We start from the raw sequence: 20,571 nt of genomic DNA on the forward strand, positions 1-20,571 counted from the left end.
AGAGAATTTCTCTTCAAATCCATTGCCCACCCTGAGATGGAATCACTCGTTTTCTTCTTGCTAATACATTTGAGTTCTCTATAGATTCTGGTTATTAAACCTTTGTCGGAGACAGCTGCTTTCTTTTTAAAAACTATATGGATGGCTCGGCACCTGTGGCTCAAGTGGCTAAGGTGCCAGCCACATACACCTAAGGTGGCAGGTTCGAATCCAGCTGGGCCTGCCAAAACAACAATGACCGCTACAACCAAAAAATAGCCAGGTGTTGTGGCAGGGGCCTGTGGTCCCAGCTACTTGGGAGGCTGGGGCAGGAGACTCACTTAAGCCCGGGAGTTGGAGGTTGTTGTGAGCTGTGATGCCACTGCACTCTACCCAGGGGGATAGCTTGAGGCTCTGTCTCAAAATAAAATAAAATAAGATAAAAACTATATGGATATCCAATTATCCTAGCAACACTTATTAAAATCTGTCCTTTCCCTATCAAACTGCCATGTTACCTCTGTCATACAGCAAATGCCCACATTACATGCACAGTTCTGTTTTTGAACTTGTTCTGTTTCCTTGGCCTTTCTCTGAACACAGTTAATTCTAACTCAGTAGCAGGGCATGGCCTTTCATGTTGTTGTTCCTATTCATCCTTTGTATTTCCACATACATTTTAGAATCAGCTTCTTGGGTTCCTAAAAAGCTTATGGGAATTTCATTGCAAATCACATTGGAAGAGAATTTATATATTTACAACATTGAGGGTTTCAATTTATGATTATTTTTCTATGTATTCCTTAATGCCTATTAATAATCTTTTATAATTTGCTCAAAATGCCTACAACCATTTTGTTAGACTTATTTTTACATATTATTGATACTGGTATGAATGCTATCATCTCAATTTTTTTGGTGTCTAGTATACAGTAGTGTGATGGACTTTTGTGTATTGATTTTAATATTCAGAAATTTTGTTTAATTCTTTCAATCAGAATAATATACCTGAAATTTATTTGGGATTTTATACATATACATGTAAAATCATACAGTTTTTAAATTGACAATTTTGTTTCTTCCTTTCTAATCCTTGTATCTTTTATTTATTTTCCTTAGCTTACAAAATTGAATGAAACCATCAGTGTAATTCTGATTAGAAATGGTATTAGTGAGCAACTTTGTCTTTTTCTTGATCTGAAGATGAGAATTTGCTATCAAGTACAATGATTGTTGTAATTTTTTATAGATTCCTTTTCTCAGATAAAGAGAATAAAGTCTCTTTGAGTCTGAAGAAGCTTTTTTTTTTTATCATCAATGAATAAAGAACTTTTTCAAATGGTTTTTTAGCATAGCCATATCCATTAAGATAATCTTATGTTTCATTTCTTTTACTATGTTACAGTTATCTATTGTTTTATAAGAAGCCATGACCATAGTTAGTAGATTGAAATAACTATCATTTTTACCATCTTTCAAAAATCTGTGGTGAGAGGGTTCAGTGAGGTGGTTCTCCGGCTCTTGTTTGGTGCTCTCCTGAGGTTGGAGATTTCTGGGGCTGGAGATTTCTGGAAGCTTGATCTGACTGTGGGAGTGTTCCAGATGGTTCCTGACATGTCTGGTGCCTTGGTAGAGATGGCTGGTAGAAGTCTCAGTGTAGCTGATATGATGGGATAACTGGCCTGTCTTTCTCCATGGAGTCTCAGGCCCTCTTCCTTTCTGTGTGGTCTCTACAAGGTCTCTCCAGTTTGGAGCTGAAATTTTCACATGGTGGCTAAGGGATCCCAAATTCCAAGTGTAAGAATTGCTCAGTCCTCCTAAAGTGTGGTTCTGGAGTCAGCACAGCATCTCTCCTACTGTGTTCAGTGTCACAGGCCACACCAGATTCCGTTAGGGACAGGGACTATATAAGGATATGGTGTCAAGAGGTCACAGAGTTATGTGGTGAATTTATCAATTAGATTTTCTAATGTTTGTTAGCCTTACATACTTGAGACAAACCCAACATGGTCATAATGAGTTATCTTTAAGTCTAAAATATTACTCGCTTAGCTTTTTTTCTCCATAATACATTTCAAGAAAGATTGTGGGTTACCTTTGTACTAAGAAAAATCTAGTAATCCTTTTATATGAAAATAGTTGAAGCAGCAAGTCCTCTCCTCTCTTAATGAACACCCCATTGATCTTTCCATGGAGGGAATGGGACCCTGAGCCAATCTTACTGCTCCCACCCTGCCAGGCACTGGAATCTTAGAAGCTATGATTTCACTTGGTGACTCACCATCACACTGACACAGCCTGTTCCTTGCTGGTGGTGCTACCTTTTAAACAAAAGCACTCAGAACACCCTGCATTGCCAATGTGATGACTCTCTCTGGCTTTCCCCTCTGCTACACAGTCACAATGACTACTTTGGAAGGAGTATGACAGCATCTTCCTGTAGTCCTATGTTGACGAACGAATAGAGAGTGACTTATTGCCACCGACAGGGAAGTAAATGTTTCTGGTCAATGATTATATTGGTCATTGCTTTCTGTCTCCCCCACCTCAACACACACATACACATTTGCCAATATTATATTCCATGGAGTTTATGAAAAAGTTGGGGGACATCACAATAAGGAGACTAGGATAGCATTTAGTGACTATTACAATAGATTCTATTTGAAATAGTATAACATAATATGTGCCATTGTATAGGAGACTGAGCACCAGGCTTACAGAAGCAGCCACTGGTTCTTGAGGGAGGCACTGGGAGCAAGACAATCTCCTAGCCAGCATAGAAATGTTTTGCAGCCCAGAAACAAGCCCTCAAGCAACTGCATGTGTTAATGAGATAGGATCTGTCCTTGTTAGCAGGCAGGTGTTATACTTTGGACATTTGTGATGCAACAGGGTGGGAGTCAAGCCCATGGGGAAAAAGCACATAGTGATCATTAAGCACATGGTCCTTGTGCATGCCCCCCCCCCCACTTCTTGTGTAATGCTTCAATAAAAGGCCACGACAGAGATTACTCGGGACTCTCCCTGCACCTATGGGAAGCCCACCTCTTGCAGGCATGTGCCTTTAATCCATGTCCTGGCTATTTTTATTTGCGCAGGGATGGGGTGCCCACAGCGGGCACTGACACCACTGTGCCATTTGCTTTATATATTGTGGTAGACAAAACAAGGCCACAAATTCCTCAACAGTCCTCCCTTTGAGAGGTGAAGTTTCACCCCACCCGTTGAGTAACCCAGATGGGCACTGTAACTGCGGTCAGTTACAGGAGGCCATGGAGAAAGTGACTATTCCCAAGCCCAGAGAACCAGTGAGGACCAAGTGACGAGCAGTTTCTACTTCCTGTCTTGTCTGTGAACACTCATTCAGGTAGAAGCTGTCACATGAGAAGTCCAACAACCCTGAGCTCACCATTCATTGAGAAAGCCCAAGCTAGACACAAGGGACTAAAGAGACCTGGCTGGCCACTATCCAGCTATTCTAGCAACCTCAACCCAGGCACCAGATGTGTGAATGAGGAAGCCATCCAATGACCCAGCTCAACTTCCTCGGACAGCAACCATGCAAAAGATGTGAAGAGAAAACCACCTAGCTGAGCCTTCTAACCCCTAGAACTATATAAGACAATAATTATCTTAAGACACTGAATGCTGGGGTGATTTTTATGTCTTGTGGAAAACATGAATATACATTATCTTATTCAGTTTTCATTAAATCCCATTAAGTAGGGACTAGTATTCTGTTTATTCTACAGATAAGCAAAGAGATTATATGTTTTGTTTAAGACTCTTCAACTATATCATGGTAGAGCTGGGATTTGCACACCAGCCTATGTGATTCCAAGACCTGGAAGTGCTTAGCAGGCTTGGTGCAGTAATTCTGATCCTTTGTTCAACAGCTATAAAAGCAATATGGGTTTATGCTCACAGAGCATTTACAGCCTAATAAGATAAACACGATGACAATGAGAACCAATGAGGCGGTATTTGGTGAATTTATTTGACTGATTGAATAAAAATAAACTATGTCCCTACTTTGAGAGTCTATTGAGAGAAGTTTCTGTGACAATTTACAAGGTTTGAAGGAGGCAGTAAGAGAGAGCTCACATACCAGGTTAGTTTTTCTCCTAAGTTCACTGTGCCTTTTCTTGTAAACTAAAGTGTTCCCATCAGTCAATGGGAATTTGATACTTAAGGTAATCCTCGGCAATCTGGATCTCTCTTTAGACTAAGTATTTTGGGGACATCTTTAGTGTTTAGCCTTGCCTGGTGCTTCTAAATTTAGAATCTCCAAATTCACTTAGGAAATAAGCTACAAGAGGCCTAGGAAAGGATAACTTCAATTTTAGTAACAGCTAACAAGTGGGTCTCAATTGAGATACACATAATAATCACATGGGAAGTTTAGAAGACTCATGAATGCCCAAGCCACACCCCAAAAAATTATACCAGAATCTGAGAGTGGGATGTCAGCGTCACTGCTTTATTTCAAGGTCCTGACCTAGATGATTCCAATGTGCAGCTGAGGTTGAGAGCCACTGCCTAGTAGACTAGACTTGGGAACATTGAAAATAATGTCACACTCTCACTTGTACAGCTCTACACATAATGACTTACTGATACCAACTGACATAGAGATTATAGGAGGAGAAACCAGCCCATTTATAATAAAAATGAACTGTGTTCTGATAGTGTTGGGTTTGTGGTGCTGTGTAACATCCTGATAAAGAAATTCAGAACAGATATTTAGAGTGAATGAAAATCCTGAGTGTGGGTAGCATTAGTTTTGGATACCACTGGCTATATCCCAGTCCTGTGGGCAGATGTTACTCTCTATAGTGGAGCAGTGTAGGAGAGTCACATATACAAGGAAGAGGGACCATGTGTGCCATACAGTAATTGTACCAACTCTGCCCCTCTCTACAAAAACTAAAGTAAAATAAAATTGGAAATCATTATGTTAGAATACAGGCCATTGTTCATGTTATTGGTTGGATTTCCATATAGTTATTGTCCCACTGTTGAAGTTATTTAGGAAATGGTCTTTTCCACTATCCTTTTTATGGCCTTTAAGACCTACACAATTGGGTTCTTATCTACCTCTAGGATCTCATTTCCTTCTGTACTTTACACTCTATTCGCTTCCACTTTGTTCCAGTCACCCAGACCTTTTTTAGAGATAGGCTTTTGCTATATTGCCCACGCTAGGCTCAAACTTGTGATCTTCCCACCTCAGCTTCCTGAGCAGCAAGGACTATAGGTTCAACCCAGCTGTGCCTGGTGCACCTTAACCTTTTTATTAGTCCTTTGAATACACCAAGCTCATCTTCCTTTGGGGACATTTGCATTTACTATTTTTTATGATTAAGATTTTCCTTCCCCAGATTTTCCTAAAACTTATTCTGTCCTTAAATTCACATGTCAACCCCAAACCCAGATGTTATCTTCTCAGAGAGTCTGTATCTGTCACACTGATGCTCTGTGCTCCCTAAAGATTTTCTTTTAAATGAAATTTTTCTGGGAGTACAGTTAGTTCCAGAAGGACAGGATATTTGGATTTCTGATATCTAAACACTAATTAGTACATAGTGGATATCTAATAAATAACTGTTGAATGAATGCATGAAATGATCACCTCTGCGCAGGCAAGAGAGTATCAGGAGAGAGAAAAAGAGGGCGGTGTAATTTGCCGGAGTGTTGCTCTAGCATCAGGAGTTTTCCAAGCTCCTTAGGTGATTATTATATGCATCCCAAGTGAGACTCACTCATTATTGTTACTAAAAATGAAGTTATCTTTTCTTGGGCCTCTTGTAGCTTCTTTCTTAAGTGAATTCTGAGACTAAATCTACAGCCACCAAGCAATGCTAATCACTACAGATATCCCCAAAATATTCAGTCTAAAGGAAGATCCAGACCGCTGACATTTACCTGCCGTATCAAATTCCCATTGACTGGTGGGAACTTTTTGGTTTGCTAGAAAACATACACGGAACTTTTGTCAGAGGACGAACTAGGGATGGCACATGAGCCAAATCCAGAATTTTCCACATTAGTGTCTGTCTTGCTTATTGCACATTAAAATAGGACAGAAAAGGAACTTAACAGTCCTCCTGGGAGCAGGAATGGGTTTTGACATTTTGAAGGGTCGTATCTCTGTCCCCAAGGGAAGCAAAGAGGAAAAGGGAACCAGGTTCTTTCTCTAAACCCGTCTCTTAGGTCATATGGGAAAGGTGCCAGTGGCTCTGATGGACACTGAAGCGCCAGGTTGATTGAGAAAAGAATTAAGGCAGTAAAGTCCCTGTTTTCTAAGGAAATCAAATGAGATCCCAATTTCTAAAACCGATCAAAGCAGAGCGGCTCTGTTTGAAGTGGAGTTTGTAGCCTGGAGGCCAGCTCAGTTCAGGCTGCCTCACGTAATCCCTATCCCCAGGTGGCCCTGGAGGACCGAAGCTCAGGGCTCTGCTAAATGTAATTTGAAATACACTGTCATAGACTGGCCTTTCTGAATAATAATTATACATCTCTCCTGGTTAGGAAAATCTACCTGGTGAAAAACTAAACTAATGACTGATGTACAAGGGGTAGTGTGGTTTCTTTGGCATCAGCATTTATGGTGGTATTGAAATTAGCCAGGTTAGGCCTTTTCTAAAGAAAGACATTTCAGTGCATAGAAGCATCATCTGGACTCTTGGTAAAAATGCAGATTCTGATTTGCTAAGTCTAGGATGGAAACCCAGGCCTGAATTGATAAGCTCCCAAGTGCTGCCGATGCTTTGAATACCAGGCTTTCAAATCACAACATGTGCATCAGAATTGCCTCTGAGATGTATTACAAATGCAGACTTGGGGCCCCATCGCAGAACTAGATCCAGCCCTCTGGTTATCCTCTGGAAGTCTGTGTTTTTAACAAAGGCCCAGGTTTTTCTGATGTTCACTACATTTGAGAACTATGCTCTAGCATGGATTTGCCTCCGTGCTTGGTCTTTAAGAACCCAGGAAGACTCAGCAAATGCCAGGGCTGGAGGAAGGGGTAGAGATCATCGAACTTAACATTATTACTAGTGATCAAAAAACTGAGATCCCAAAGGGCAAAGAGTTCTGCCAAGTGCCTGTCATCAACTGGCTTCAGAGTAAGTAGACAACAGAATGGAAAATTTGACTTCCCAGTCCTGTTTTCCCTAGAATACCACAGACCTCCCTTTGTCATTGCTTCTCTGTGCTGCTTCATTGGGCCAGAGACTTGTCTCCCTTGTCTTCTGCTGTGTTCCCAAAGCCTAGTACAGTGCCTGGCACAGGAAGGCGCTAAGTGAGCATTACTATTGGGAATTCATGCTGCTTTTATGCCTAAACAATTCACAGGAGTCCGAGGGCAGTAGATGGTAAGAATGTGTTCAGTGGAAAGTAGAGGGGATGACCCTAGAATTTAACTCTGGCCCCAACATTTATTTGGCATATGAATTGTGCTCATTTGCTCTGAGTCCTGATTTTCTGGAGACATCAATAGATCCTATGTCATGGGGTTTTGTGAATATTTAATTGGTAAGTATACAATGTTTAATACAGTGCTTGGTACATGGTTAAGTGCTAAATGATAGTCCTATTTTTATTTTTGCTTGTTTGTTTTTTGTTTTTGAGATAGAGTCTCACTCTTGTCCAGGCAAGAGTGCTGTGGCATCATAGCTCACAGCAACCTCAAACCCCGGGGCTTAAACGATCCTCCCGCCTCAGCCTCCCAAGTAGCTGGGACTACAGCTGCCCACCACAACACCCAGCTAATTTTTCTATTTTTAGTGGAGATGGGGTCTTGCTCTTACTCAGGCTGGTCTTGAACTTCTGAGCTCAAGGGATTCTCCCACATGGGCCTCTCAGAGTGCTAGGATTATAGGCGTGAGCCACCAAGCCTGGCTCAGAGATAGTCCTGTGGATTATGAAAACATGGTAGTGATTCCATCAGTCATCCCAGAAGCTATAGCAATAAGTGCCCTTTGCCAGCTGCCAACCTGTACTAACTGGAGATGGATCACCTCTGAAGTGATCACGTGTAGTGCATAAAACAGAGAACGCTGGAGTGAACCAACTTGGATTTGCACAGCTTCCCAGGAGAATTCTTCTAAGGCATAGGGTGTCAAGTCCATGAGATCATGTGGTTGCTGAGATACTGAGGAAACTGCATTACCGAAGTGGGTCACTCCCAAAAGGCTGAGATGGCAGAACAGGTGTGTGGGCTGAATTCTCCCCCAGGAGTCTCTTGTAGGGTCCAAATATTGACTAGCCAGCTTAAAGTCTGTTGAGAGAGGTGGTGCAAGGGCTTCTGAGCAACGTGTTTCCATCTGTAGTCAGAGAGTATAGGCAAGCTATTTTTAGTCTGATTACTAAATAGAGGAATGTACATTTGAAATACACACCTCAGGAGTTCACGAGGGTAATGAGACTTTACTATCAGGAAGTGACATGTACTTCACACGCCCCAGGTTTTCAGAATAGTTCTGACTTTCAGACATTTCATTCAGTTATTCTATGAGTAAAATTCTGTTTAAGCAGATACCCTGATTATGCAGGAAGTGGTTGAGAAAATATGGCCACCATAGACTGATGGAGAGATCCCATCAAAGACCTGATGGGTGGGAACAAAGGAACACATATTACATGTATAAACAAGTATGACTTTCCCCTTACCTCAGTAATGACTCAGATTTTTTTTCAGTTGCAAGTGACAGAATCTAACTTATTAAACTGACTAGGCAAAAAGGGAAATTACCTGCCTTGTAACTGAAACGTTCAGAGGATTCATGGCTGGTTGGGTGCAGATTCTCCCACAATGATCCAGCTCACCTACCGCTCTCCCTCTCTCTCCCTTCCTTACTCCTTCCTCTGTGTTGGTTTAACTCTCAAGCAGAGTCTCCACTGGGTATCCCCAGCAGCTCTGGGCTGGCCTTCTATCAGCTTAGCATCCATAGGAAAAGCAAATTATTTCAGCAAAAGCTCTGAAAATTCCCTCTGGCTGGGCCTGAGATATTTGTCTTTCCCACCTCCCAGGAATCAAGGGCACCTAAACCACCAGAAGGCTCCCCCAAAGGCACTGAGGTATTGATATCAAAACAGAGACAAACATGGACCCTGGGAAGGGAAATGTAATAAATATTCTCATATCCTCTCTCTCTGAGTCAGGATCCTGCTTCCCATTGCTTCTTCATGCCCAGTTTTCCTAGAATAAAATTCCACCACATACCGTTGCCATCTACCTACAAGAGATCAGCCTCTTGCCCACAAGTGATATAGTCACTGGGCCACCCTTTAATCCTTCTCTTTGCCCCACATGCATCTCATCGAGGTCTGCTTCTGGCTGCTGACTTTCTCTCTACATGTGACTGAACATCACTAGGAGATTTTCTTCCCCGATGGCCCCCTTTTGCCTCCTCAGGCCCCGTAAAAGTGTGTCGCTAACTCCCTGCACTCCTTTTATAACTGCAGAAGGAAAGGAGATGCCAGTGGCTTCAGGCAGCTGGGAAGAGCTGCTTCTAGGACTTCCTGGAAACACTGACACAGTTCTGCTGCCCTGTGCAGCATCTCTGGCGAACTGCAGAATGGGCCCACGGTTCATCTCAGCTCACTCGAGTTAGTGCTCCCCAGATGATTTGCTTGGATCCAATTTGCAAATTGCGTTTAGAGAGCTAATTAGATCTGAATTTGCAAATGAGAATTGCTACCCTTGCAAGGAACAAATTGCTTTATTAAACAAGAAGTGACGCAGTGTGTGTTAGATACTTAGCATGTGAAGGCTCACAGTTACACGGATGGTGGAAGAGCTCCAAGCCTGCCCTCTTGCTTAACATCTAGCTGAATGTCACAAGCTTGAGCAGGGGCTCAGAGAGCAAACCAGGATATTTTTATGAAGTATACATTTCCATGCAGCACAGTACATCAGAGCCTTCTATAGGGTAGATTAAAAAGAGCTAACTTTTATGGGCTACTTACTAAGTACCAGACATGATGCAGAATCCACTCACTCCCCCAAACACCCTATAGCAAAGGTACTGTTATTGTTCTCATTTTAAAATTAAGGAAACTGAGGCACTGTGAAGTTAATAGACATAGCTAAACCATGAGGGGAATTCAGGCCATTAAACTCATACCCCAAGCTCTAAGATCCTATATAGGCCTGATATGATGATCAGTTGGGCTATTCAGAGATTATCCATGACTGCGTACTATCTTTAATATAATTTTTTGTTAAATATTTATGGTATGTCTTTGTGCCTGGATGTGTGATGTGCTCTGAAAAGTTTTGAGGAACAACTGCCAGCACCTGAGATGGAAGCCAGTACCAGCTAACAATGATGGAGTCTTTACCACATGTCATGCTGTGCTGAGCATTTTACAGGTTTTCATTCTCCTATTTATATAATCCTTATAAATCTTCCTGTGTTAGATACTGTCCTTACTTTAGAATAAGGGAAGCAAGTCTTAGAGAGGAGAAGAAGCTTGCTGGGGAACACCCATCAAGTAAGTGGCAAAGCTGGGAGTTGAACCCAAGTGGTATGGCTTCATAGCCTTGGTTTTGACCTCTGTGCCACCACAGGCCACAGTATACCATGACTATTGATAGGACCATATCCTATCAGCCACTGGCAAGAACCAATGATGTCCTGCTAGAACCCAGTCAATTTTCTACCTAACATTTCTCAATTGTCACATAATACTGTTTTTGTTTTTTTTTTTAAAGCTATTACCTATCAAAACTTTACATGGCAGATATTTCATTTTTGACTCAGTTGCAAAAGGAAAAAATTCTGAAGAGTAATATTTTTGTCACTGAGGAAAGTGACAGAATGCTACATTAGCAATTTAATAAAATTTCAAAAGGCCACAGGTGCCAGGCTCTGTGCTAGGCACTGGGATGCATAGTAAGACAGGATGCATAGTAAGACAGTGCCACAAGAATGGACCCAGTCTAGTGATAGATACATAAATAAAAATAAGGATGGGCCTAATGTGTTGAGTTTTAAAATAAAGGGAAGGCCAAGGTACTTTAGGGGCCTATTCTGAGCTACTCAGGACAAGCAATGAACTGTGGCATCTACAACAAATAATGGAAGGCATGTTCTGTGATGAAAGGGATCAGATTATCTGCTTAGTTAAGAATGACTTTGGTTGCAATTTTTTTTTAAATGTTACCTAACATAGAATTAAACAAATAATGGTTTAACTAGGAGATCAATGGCATGGGCTCAGTTGCTCCTTGGTGTCAGCAGGGTACAACTATTGTCTACCATTTAGCGGCTGGTATTCCATAGTCATGCATTTGAACTCATTTCACAAGATGGCTGCCATAGCTCCAACCAACATCAAGGTAAGGAGTGGGCACGGAGTGGTAGTGAAAAAGATCTTTTCCTGTAGTGACTTTTATTAACGAAGAAAAAAGCTTTCTCCCAAAGTCTCCTAGAAGACTGTCCTTTCCCTATTAGGACCAGCCAGAATTGACTCACGTGATGAAACTTACCTCTAAAGGAGGATGGGATAGCAGAAAAAGTGTCCAGCTTTTGTCCAGTCTCTTTTGGGTGGACAAGAGAAATAGGTATGGTTTGATTGTCTAACCAGTTGTTTCAGCTACAGGGTAAAGGAGTTTGATATATCTGCAGTATCATTAACCACATATTTGTCACAAAATCACTTGTCAGTTTGTTGGCGTTAATCCTGTAGGAGTGGTTCTCAGGTTGCAGGCTGGGAAGGTCCTGCCTTTTTGCTCATGAGTTTAGAAAACAATCCCCAGAGAAATTAAGAAACTGAATAGTGGGATTTTTGTTGTTGCCCACTTGAGTTGTAAAAGGGCAGAACCTTTTCTCATAATCTAGGACTGGACAACATGTCCCAAAAGTAACTTCCAGAATGAGCAGCAGTCTAGGCTGAATTCTTTTTTAAAGCTTTATGTCAACTATAGGTTAGGTGCTGCGCACAGCTCAGACTTTGACATATGTGAAGCTCAGTGCAAAATAAAAACACAGGGCTCCTTGTTCAAAAATTAAGAATTTCCTGATGACAAGAACAAAGTGGTAACTCCAGCACCAGATCCTGTGCAGCTGCACAGATTGAACATCCATGGAGCTGTCTGTGGCAGAGGGGATTGGCTCATTGCTGAAGCATAGACTTGGAGGAGTGATGAACCCAAGTGCCTGGTTACAGGTGTGAATGTACAGCTGGTGGTTAAGAGTTTGTGTTTTCAAGCAGCTCTGCTCAGTATTCTAATCCTAACTCTGCTGCTTAATTGCTCAATGATTTTAGAAACTTGTTCAACTTTTGAAACATTTATTTCCTCTCCTATAAAAGGATAGGAGTAGTATCTCTGCCATGTATTATTGAGAAGAGTAAATTAAATGGTAGTGGCTATGTTCTTTCCATAACATGTTCCTGGTAGATACTATATATATACCATACTCTCAAGGAAGGGTTGCTGTGACCTGTGAATTTTGCTGATCCAAACATTCAGTTTTACCACATGAGAGGATGTTAGGTTCTGGAGGGACAGCTCCTTACACATTAAACTCACAAGAGAATGATTTATGAATTGGAATGTTCATTTATTCATATGCAAAGAACTGGCTGGAATTGGCATGACATCTAACATCAGCTCTTATTCAGAATCCACTTGGAAAAGAATGTTTAGATTAGTAAGTTGTTTTCTGAACATAGAATCATTATTTTCCTCTGATACCTTGGGTCTTGCGGTTTCCAAGGCTAAATAAGCTAAGACCTTTGGTGTTAGCCAAGGTTTCCCTTTTGCAGGACTTGTCAGAGCCTTTAACATGTTCATGAGTGCTTCAAACTCCCAAGAGGATTCCCAAACTTACCTAAGTCTGTGTTATAGGATTAGTGTAGTGATTGACTTTAGTTAGCATTTAACATAAACAGGGTAGTATTTTGTATGGGGACACATACACATATTAAATATAAATGTTTATGGAAAAATTTGCCTCAGACTTGCTTGCATTATGACTTCTTACCTTGCAGCAGGTGAGAGGTGGAGGGTACATATGAAAGCTTAAACTATTTATGAAAACAACCCAACTGTTTTGCATGGTCAAATGGACTGAGGGCATCACTGCCGAAGGCTTTCTTAGTGGTACAGCCCATGGAACTAGTGTTCTCAGGAGCATAGTTTGGGAAAGTCTGGAGTTAAGTGAACCACAGCAAGGAGTTCATTTCTTAGAAGATATTTTCATCAGTGTAAAGTAGACTGGGATAGGTGGTCTAGTTCTTTTCTGTTTGAGTTCTTTTATTTTTTCTTTCTGCTCTGTGATGTAATTTTTAAAAGTCTTAGCCATCAAGATACAATCTCTTTTGATTTTGTGTATCATGAACTGCCGCTATTGCAAAAGTGAAATTGAAAACCAAACACCTGGTCACCCCACCTGTGCTCTGGTAACATATGTGGATGAAAAAAATGATCATCATCTGGGTATTTCTGTGTATTTAAATGATTCCTATTTACAGAGTGGTATTTAGAGAACTGCTTTAAAATTTCACTTTCAGAGGCATACTGTACGACTCATCCTAAGATAGAAAGTCCTTTGTAGTGAAAAAATTCCCTGCCTCTCTGTGGGATCTAGAGCAGTACACATCTAATAATCAGAGAATGCTCAAATCTTTTTGAAAAGAGGAAGTAAAGCCTTTCTGCTCTTTGACATACAAAGCACATTGCTTTATAATGGATTCCACAGCAAAAGCAAAATCCAAACAAAGCCACATCTTTTTGTCCTAACCTACATACAATGTGAGTAAGATTCCAAGTATGCAAATGGTGGGAGGAAAGAAATGCATTTTCACTGCCCTGAAGATTGGATTTGATTGAGAATATGAGTGGTAATTGCCTACGATTTGGAGGCTACTCGGCACCACTTTTTTTCTCCTTTGTTAATAAATGAGTCTCAGTCTGATTTTTATTTACTGTTTCCTTGATTTTATTTCTGTTAAAAGTAAGGATAGCTATTGGAGTAGAATATAAGTTCTTTGCACTGAGGCCAGTTGTCTCTTTCTAGATGTCAGTAAGACTATATTATGTCTGTCATGAGTGTGACTTTGAAATCAACCATGACCCCATCCATTTATTCTGGTTCAAGTATGTGTGGAATTGGTGCCATGTTACAGCAATTTCTGCAAAGTGACACTCTAGAGCCCCAATTTGGAACCCTGAGGTGACAGACCTAGACATTCAGCCTTCAACCAATGTCACCCTATTGATGGAAGCCTTTCTATGTAGGGTTACTTTACAAGTCTAATTCCCCCACTTTCCCATCAGACAGGGACCTTGTCTTCTTGTCTTTGTGTCTCCCTCTAGCCCTCCCTGGTACTTCATCCTATGTGGACACCAGGCAGTTGGTAACTACTTCTATATTCTTGGAGGACCAATTAGGGCACTATTGAAAAGGTGGGGAAATGGCTTTGCTGGAGCCACACACAGGGGAAGAGGCTTGGTTCTCCAGGCTGGAATGAAGTAAGTGGGAAGAGAAAAGAGTTTAAAAAACTGGGGGACAGAGGGCACTGGGGAAAATAGAAATGCAGAGGAGAATTTTGTGATCTGGCTTTGGAGTCCAATTCATCAAGACTGTGTAAAGCTCAAAACATCAAATGTGATATCAGACTGCAATGTGTACAATGGTGTTTAAATTATTAAATCAAAATTCAGTTCCTGAGTCACAGTAGCCACATCCCAAGTGCTCATTAGCCATAGGTGACCAGTAACTGGTGTACAGGACGGCACAAACTTAGAATATTTCCCTCATCCTGGAAAGCTCTCATGGGGAGCATTGCTGTTGGGGATGATAACATCTTAATTTTGTTTCACTTATTGTTTATTCATTCTACAGATATTAACTGAGCACCTGTCTTGTTCCCATTACTGCTCTGAGAAGGGGCTAGAATGCTTAAGAGGATAGACTCTGGGGCAGCCTAGTTCAGCTGTGCACTCACTGTATAACTTTGGGTTACACTTGACCTCCTGTGCTTTAGTTTAATTGGCTATAAAATGAGAATAATAAAGTTATCTACTTTGTAGGATTGTTGTGAGGATTCAGTGAGTATGTATATAAATGCATACACATGTGTCTACATATGCATACATATGTGTGTATGTGCATATATATTCATATCTGTCTTAAAACAGTTTCTGGCACACGTCAATGTGTGGTATGTGGGAGCTCTTATCATTACTTACAGTTACTTATTTCAGAGTGATCAGCAAAACAACCCTAGTTCCTGTGATCCAGGACTTTACCATCTAGTGGGAGCAGGAGCAAACAATAAATCATTAAACAAATTATAAATTATAAACCATGTCAAAAACAGCAAAGGAGATGAATGGGCTGAAGCAACAGAAAATAACAGAAAAGAAAAAAGCCACTTAGAAAGCTTCTTAGAGGGGGTTGCATTTAAGCTGAAGCAAAAAGAGGAGAAATGCCAGTCATACTGAGGGTGGGGAGAGAGCCTTAGGCAGAGGAGACCAGAAAGGAGAATGGGCTGTAACACCAAGGTCAAGGTGAGGCTCAGATGCGGTTGGAAGGAGAAGGAAGGAGTAGCCAGTACCTACTGGGCTGAAGCCATTGGTGAGCACACGTGCAGGGAAAATATACACGTAGATAAAATACCACTTTGGGAGCTGTGTGAGGCACAGATTGGAGGAGGAGCAGGAATGAAAGCAAAAAGCTTATGAGAAGGATATTTTAATAGACCTGGTGAGACGGAATGATTCAGACTCAGCAGCCATGGGATTGGAACGGAGTAAGAGTTTCTAGCTGTATGAGACTTGCTGAGAGAGAGAGAGCACCCGACGAGACTTGCTGATGGATGATGTGTGAAGAGGGAGGCATTCGGGCTGATGCTTGGCTTTCTGACTTGATTAACTCAGTGGATAGTTGTTTCATTTAAGAAGAAGAGGCCTGTAGAGAACATTTTTGAGGAAGAAAAACCAAATTTTCTAGATGACACGTAATCTACTAGATATGGAAGTCTGATGTTGAGATGAAAGGCTGGAGTAGAGATAGGCAAGGGCCCATCAATGGAACACAGATGACATTTAAGAGATAGGACAAGAGATCAACTTCTGCAATGATGGAAGGGAGAGCCTTGCAAACTTTCTCCCCAATAACCATTTAACTGAAGAAAATTATATATTAAAAGAAATCATTTAAGGTCTCTGGAAATTGTCCTGAGGCCATTTAGCAGATGGAGATCTATTCGTTCGAATGAAGTTATTAAATCTCAGAGCAGTGATAGTCTTGACATTTGACACATGACACTCCCTTCCCAAGTCCATCATCTGGAATCACCCAAGAAGGGGTGGATTGTCAACATTTTTAATTTCCCCCCACTACCCCCATGTTACAGGAGCTCTATTCAGAGAAGGGGGCTCCCTTCTTCCACCTAGCCTCAAGTAGAGGACAGAAATTATAGGCTACATGTGGCAGGCCAAGAATTTACACTGCAATTATTCTTCACCAGCTTGCTGGTAGGGCAGGAGTCTCATGTCAAGAAGGTCAAGTCAAGCTAAGAAGACTATGGACCACTGCAATTCCCCAGTGCCTGCTGAAAGATCAGGGCTGTCATTCTTGGACAAGTGGGCCTCAGTTGTGTTTCTATATGTCAACAATTAATAATCTAAAAAGGAAATTAAGCATTTTGATTATAATCACATTTAAAAGAATAAAATACTCAGGAATATTTATCCACAGAGGTGAAAAAAGCTGTATGCAGATAATTGTGAAATATTGCTGAAAAAAATTAAGACCTATTATCACATTCATGGACTGGAAGATGTTGTTAAGATGCCAATACTCTCCAAAGCCGCCTACAGATTCAATGCATTCCAATCAGAATCCCAATGATATTTTTGCAGAAATGGAAATAAATACCAATACTTAATATCATATGCAATTGTGAGAGTACCTAAGTAAACAAAAAATGTTAACAAAGAAAAAGTTGAAAGAGCCATACTTTCTGATTTCAAAGCTTACTATAGAGTTACAGTAATCAAAGCCCTGTGGCACCAGCATAATATAGACATACTGGCCAATGGAAAAGAACTGAGGGTTCGGAAATAAACCCAAACATCCATAGCCCATTGATTTTCAACAATAAGACTATTCAATGGAATAAGAGAATCTCTTCAATAAATAGAGGTGGACAACTGAATAAGTACATACAAAAGAATGAAGTTGGACCCTTATCTCATTCAGTAACTGAAAATTAGTTTAAAATGGTTCAGCAACTTGATTAAAACAGCTAAATATGTAAAGCTATTGGAGCATAGGGAGAAGTCTTCATGACCTCAGGTGGCAGCATATTCTTAGATTTGACACCAAAATCATCAGCAGGAGGGAGGCAAGATGGCCAACTGAAGCCAGCTTTTGGCAGAGGCTCCTGTCCAGAAGGAGAAACAATGGACAGAAATAACCCAATAAGGCAGAAGATAGGGAGCTGAGCTGAGAGAGAGGATCTGTAGGTTTGCATCACCCCTGCTGCAACAGGCTGGGACTCCAAGGAAACAAATTTCATGTGTAAAATCCATCCCAAAGATGATGGGGAATCCTTCCCCTCCCCCCCAGGAGGGCAGCTTGAGGTGAGTAGAGAACAGAGGACATTTTGTTTCCTCAAAGGGGAGAGAATGACTGAGGGCCAGGACTCCCTCCATGGAGGGATACTGCTACAAGCCCAGGCAGTCTCTTGCCTGGGTCAAAAGTTGATCTAATATTCTCCCTACCTTCCTGAACTCCCAATCCACCCCTCCCCCCTCTTCTGGCAGTCTGGAACACTACCCCCTACAAAATCCAGAGCATTTGTCCGATTTTTGCTAGGGCAGGACACCTCATGAGCTGTGGGACAGTTGCACTGAAACTCTAACATTGATAGAGGTGGGGAGCCACAGGGGGAGGGAGACTTGCCCCATGTTGGAAAAAGCATAGCTTGGATCCCACCCTACCAACCACTGGGTACCGTGACTCACCAGCTCTCCAGCACGGCAGCCCCTGGTGGGCGGCTAGGCTCCTTGCAGGGCTCCTGTGGCCATGGCAGTGACTCCCACCTGGCTCCTGAGAGCCATATAGCCCACGGCCAATGACTCTGCCCTCTGGCTTCCCACCAGGCTCCTGTAGCCTGAGGCCAGGGGTCAGTGGCTCTGCCCTCTGGTTCCCTGCCTGGCTCCTCCGACCCTTGCAGCTGGTGCCGCCAGCTCCCTGCTTGCTGCTGCGACCTGCACACAGCAGTACCCCAGACCATAGCACCACCCCCAACAGTGGCAACACCACTCCTGACAGTGGTGGCAGCTCCATGGTCCCTCCCACTAGGGTCAAACTGAGGTGCCAGTGGCCCCCCACTGCCTAGATGCTGAAGACTGTTTGAACTCTCCCACCTGATCAGTGATTGTGTTGACTGGGACAATTGGTTTGGAACTCTTGACCTGGGCCAATCACCTGGGGACCCGCCAAGGTTGTACCCTGGTTGTGTTGTTGTGGGTGTGTAAGATTCTCCCCTTCCAATTGTTGCCTGTGGGTGTAGGGTGGGGTGTCTTAGTTGTTTTATGTATCTCCACAGCTGAGATTTCAGCCCAAAGCCACTGATTCACTAGGATTGGACAGAGACTAGCTGAATACTGGTCAGAGCCATCTAGCCCCACCACACCAAGCCGGTCCCCAGAGTTTCAGGCTGTAGTACTGAATGGGACCTTTGAAAATCTCTAAGGGAAAAGCCACAATTATTAGTCCTGAATCTTTAGTAAAGGGTTGGTTAATTACAACTCCAGGAGCCCTCAATTCAATTTCACATTGCCAGCTTCTCTACAAACAGTGAAAAGGCTGAATAATAGCTGAATGATATATGAGATTAAGAAGGTTTTTCCAATTGCCAAATTTTTGGAACAAAACAATAAGGAAGACACAAATTATCAGAACCTGTGGGATACTGTTAAGGTAGTCCAAAGAGGGAAATTTATAGCATTACAATCTTTTAAGAGAATGGAAAGAGAGGAAGTCAATAATGTAATGGGACATCTTAAGCAACTGGAAAAGGAAGAATGTTCCAACCCAAACCCAGCAGAAGAAAAAAAAAATAACTAAAATTAGAGCAGAATTAAATGACATCAAAAACAGAAGAATTATTCAAAAGATCAATGAATCAAAAAGTTAGTTTTTTGAAAAATCCAACAAAATTGATAAACTTTGGGCCAACCTAACCAAAAATAGAAAATTAAACTCCATAGTATCATCAGTAAAAAATGAAAAAGGCAAAATAACAACAGACACCTCAGAAATTCAAAAAATCCTTAATGAAAACTACAAAAAACTTTATCCTCAGAAATATGAAAATCGGAAGGAAATTGACCAATACTTGGAAGCACACCAACTTCCTAGACTTAACCAGAAAGAACTGGAAATGCTGAACAGATCTATATCAAGTACTGAAGTAGAATCAACTATATGAAATCTACCCCAAAAGAAGAGTCTGGGACCAGATGGCTTCACATCAGAATTCTACCAAACCTTTAAAGAACTAGTACCTATATTATTTAATCTTTTCCAAAACATTGAAAAAGAAGGAATACTTCCCAACACATTCTATGAAGCAAATATTACCCTGATCCCCAAACCAGGAAAAGACCCAACAAGAAAAGAAAACTATAGACCAATATCTTTAATGAACATAGGTGCAAAAATATTCAATAAGATCCTAGCAAACAGAAGCCAGCAACACATCAAACAAATTATATGCCATGACCAAGTGGGTTTCGTTCCAGGGTCTCACGGTTGGTTCAATATACATAAATCTATAAATATAATGCATCACATAAACAAACTAAAAAACAAAGACCATATGATTCTCTCAATTGATTCAATTGATGCAGAAAAAGCTTTTGACAATATCCAGCATCCTTTCATGATCAGAACACTTAAGAAAACATGTATAGAAGGGACTTTTATTAATCTGATAGAGGCCGTCTACAGCAAACCCACAGCCAATATCATATTGAATGGAGTAAAATTGAAAACATTTCCACTAAGATCAAGAACCAGGGATGGTTTCCCATTGTCTCCACTGCTTTTTCACATTATAATGGAAGTCTTAGCCATCACAATCAGGCAAGAGAAGGCAATCAAGGGTATACAAATAGGGTCAGAGGAGATCAAACTTTCACTCTTCACAGATGATACAATTTTATACCAGGAAAACCTCAGGGACTCAACCACAAAACTCTTAAAAGTGATCAAGTAATACAATCTCAGGATACAAAATCAATACTCACAAATCAGTAGCTTTTATATATATCAATAATAGTCAAGCTGAAAAAACAGTCAAGGACTCTATTCCCTTCACAGTTGTGCCGAAGAAGATGAAATATTGGGGAATTTACCTAACAGAGGACATGAAAGATCTCTATAAAGAGAATTATGAAACTCTGAGGAAAGAAATAGCTGAAGATGCTAACAAATGGTATAACATACCATGCTCATGGTTGGGAAGAATCAACATTGTTTAAATGTCCATATTACCCAAAGCAATATAGAAATTTAATGAAATCCCTACTAAAGTACCACTGTCATACTTTAAAGA

This window comes from Otolemur garnettii, unplaced genomic scaffold (genome assembly GCF_000181295.1).
Source record: "Otolemur garnettii isolate 467f Iridium unplaced genomic scaffold, OtoGar3 scaffold00015, whole genome shotgun sequence".
Taxonomy (NCBI): domain Eukaryota; kingdom Metazoa; phylum Chordata; class Mammalia; order Primates; family Galagidae; genus Otolemur; species Otolemur garnettii.